The sequence below is a fragment of the Diuraphis noxia genome, unplaced genomic scaffold (genome assembly GCF_037042655.1).
Source record: "Diuraphis noxia isolate RWA-SAM2 unplaced genomic scaffold, SU_Dnox_SAM2 contig0001, whole genome shotgun sequence".
NCBI lineage: Eukaryota > Metazoa > Arthropoda > Insecta > Hemiptera > Aphididae > Diuraphis > Diuraphis noxia.
The window spans coordinates 87,463,884-87,467,618 of NW_028301711.1; the positions used below are offsets into that span (position 1 = coordinate 87,463,884).

A 3,735-nucleotide genomic window follows, 5' to 3' on the forward strand; every position below is an offset into this window, starting at 1 on the left:
ACCATGGTCAGTGTCTTTACGACGATACAATGGATAACCATCGATATTGGTAATTGTATCATTTATACAATTTTTTGTATAGCTTTTCGTACATTTTCCATTATCCATGCACGGTGTCGTCATGTTTATAGCACCACATTCACCATGGATCATGTTAGCAATCACAATCTCATATAATTCTTGATCGATATTCCGATTCGAAATTTCTGCTGAGATAATTTTATCGATTTCTTCAGACTGTATTTACTATTTTGTCGACCAACCAAATCAAAATATTTGCGTGTGGCATACCTCGTTTTTGCCATTCAACAGAATACAACCATCAACATGTTTTGCCAAATACAGAGGAATGCATAATCAAGTTAATCAACGATTTTAACTTTTGTCTGAAGACACGTGTGCGGTGATATCGTGCCGATCTATTGCAGTTTGACCTGGCAATAACGCAATTTTAATTTCATCCCATTTTAGATTACACGTAAATGTGATGAACAAATCTGGTCGTCCGTACGCGGGCACAAAAGTAATTGCGTCTTGAATATAGTCTTGCATATGACGTGGGCTACCAATATATGATTATTGAAGAATATATGATGTACCGATGTCGTTGGTATTAGTTATTCCATCTACGTTACCAACAATAGCATCACGCAAATGAATGTATTCCTCAGCTCGAAGTTTCGCTTGATTATACCTGATGTATCGTAATCGTTCGCTTTCAATTTTAACATACATATCAACAATATAGGTATTGATGAAACAGCTGGTGACATCGGAGAATATTATTGTCTTCGTTGGCATGAATCATCAACCGATATGCATAGAAGTTCATCGCGCTCGCTTTCTTGCTGGTTTCTACACCTGCAAAGTAAAAATATAATTAAAACAAATAGAAATTAATCGTGCATAAAAATTAAATATTAGGTTATGACATGTGTAGATTATACCTGTTGATGGATTTATTTGATATTTAATTGATATTCATCTTCTCCTTCCCAAAATATCAATGGATATTACAAAGCGTCGTATGAGCGATGACTGTCTTCAATCGTATGCACTGTATTATCTCTGCATTTGATTCGTATATCTCGACGTTCAAATACGTCGCAAACCATAACAACTGCAACTTCATTAATGGTCGGTGCATTATATCGGCCCACTAATTTCTGTCCAGATAGTACTTTGTCTGCTTTGATGACGATCGTATAGTTGTCGTTCTGCAGTCTGTTTGAAACGGTATTTAACAACTGGACCAACTGGTTGTGATGCTGTAAAAACGGTTCTAAAATACACACATTTTATCGCTTCTCCATCTGTTCGATATAGTTGTACTGGCAGCGCGCGTTTATTTGCTGCTCCTCATCACCCATAAAGTAAATTTTCAAAAATGTTGAACCGGTGTCAGGTATCGGCATTAAAGAACCAATTTGATGATACACTTGGCCCTGAATTTTAAACGTTGATTGAAAATTATGACCATCCTCATTCTGAACGATTTTTGTTGCTCCAAATGATGTCATTTGAAAGCATGAATTAAATTTGCGAATTTTCCGCAAAAACAATTTAGATTGATATGTAGCCAATAGTGCTTTCAATGGTTCTGGCGGCGAATTCAATGGTGGCAATACAACTTTTCCAGAGGCGCAGCAGAAACCGGTCGATTCACCTTTGTATTTGAGTGCATGACAGTGTTGGCATTGTTTGTTCATACCGCCGATTACAATTTGTGAATGTGACGAATAGTCGATGTCTGACTCATATTCAAACGCAAGACGAAGAAGTGATACACGTGTCAATGCGCGATACACTTGCAAACGCTGTTATTCGCGTGTTCTGAATGTGTCGGTGACTCGTTGACGGGCCAGTCTTTGTCTCAATGCATTAGCTCGGCGGCGTTCATTGCGTTGCTCTTGACTTTCATTAGCATGTGTGATTGCAGTCTGGTTTCTTACATATTTTTCATTGTCCGTCAATTGATCTTCTGCCGATCTATTTAACCGATAATTATGGACTAATTGTGAATTCCGAATAACCTAACCAATATTTTCTACTCCTTAACGTGGCATTGTTTTATGTATTACGCGTTGCTGTACTAAACTACTTTATTAAATAAACTACTTTATACAATTCTTTATTGATAACAATTCATTTTATAAATGTTATTAATTTATAAATGTATACTCGTATGTAGGTATGATAACCAACGGTAACTCTATAAAAAAAAAAAATTTCGTTGGTTAAAAAAATCCCTGTGTGACCATACCCTTTAGAGATCAAATTTTAGAAATTTTCTTTCATACGAACCTTCTGTCAATTACGAACACTACAAAAAAGGAATTAGTGAAATTGGTCCTGCCGTTTAGGATTAGTTCAGTTACAAACACACGTACAGTAGAATTATATATAAAGATGTATAATATATAGCCACCTTGTATTTAGTATATTATATATTAGTTATATTCTTATATTATCAAATATATATTACATGTGATTTGAAATACAGTTTATCACTTATATCACGATGTGTAGAATTATAAAAAAATTTGAGAAATTATATGTCTGGAGGGGCCTAGTCCTCTAGGCCACCCGCTGGATCCGCCCCTGGTCTTGCTAGAATCTTGCTGCAAGACCAAAACAAAACCATTACTGCAAAATTCTTTTCCCCCGAAAACACATTAGTAGGTATGTCTAGAATTCAGTAACTAAAAATGTATAATGAAAATTATTAGAAATTATTTGTATTGTTATTAAATTTGATCAATATTCGAAGAAATAGTAAATTATTGAAAAAAAGATTTAAAATAATTGGAATTGATATAACAAAATAAAACTATTGTTTCATATTAACTAGTAAAAACTAAAATATTATTTTATTTTCCCAAAATTGATAAAAACATCTTAAGTTTTCTTGCTAACAGAATAATTTATGCCCGTAATACACGTCTACTTTCATTCGAATTTCGAATATACTTATAATTTCTGGAAGTCATTTTATTGGAAGTACGTTTTTATTTTCGTTCGTAATTTGTGTCATTCTTCCGTATACTACTGGACATCGTGTATCTAAACTAGTGTCTCATACATTATAGCATATAAAGTGAAAAAACAACAATTTATTTTTGTAAACATTATATTGGTTAATAATTAGTAATTACTAATTAGTAACTACCTACTAAAATTTATTACAAATATAATAGAAACTTACAAAGTTAATTATGCTGGTAATTTGATTCACCAATACCAATACAAGTAAAGGAATATAAATATAATTTTAAAGTGCAGTTTGAAACAAGTATAATAAAAATTAAATAGTTTGACTTATTTTAATATGTTCATGTTTGAATTATAAATATATTATAATTAATATATTTATTGGAAATTTGACTTAATTTTCATCTTAGAGGTCGTAGCAAAAAATCTATACACACACCCATAACAGGTATTTTATTTTATTTTATACATTTTGTAAGAGTGGCAAGAATCTTGCAAGACCCAGACCAATACTAATTGATGTACCCAAGACCAAGACCAAGATCAGGATTTTGGAAGTCGTAGTCTTCGTTTTTTTTTTTTTTTATCATCACTAACTTGTATCCGGAAGTATTAAACATAAACATTTTTAATTTAAATGATTGTTTGAATTAAAATACTAATTGTTCATAAAATCGTAAAATTTCTTCGCTAATAATAATATTAATAAATCTGATACTAAAAATATTTTTAACTATAAGTTAT

The 3,735-nt window shown here is 32.1% G+C and overlaps 1 pseudogene; it reads right to left on the reverse strand.

Annotated features, from left to right (window-relative positions):
* Positions 1–322: 322 nt before the first annotated feature.
* Positions 323–1,709, reverse strand: LOC149062335 (uncharacterized; annotated as a pseudogene).
* Between the last annotated feature and the right edge of the window lie 2,026 nt (positions 1,710–3,735).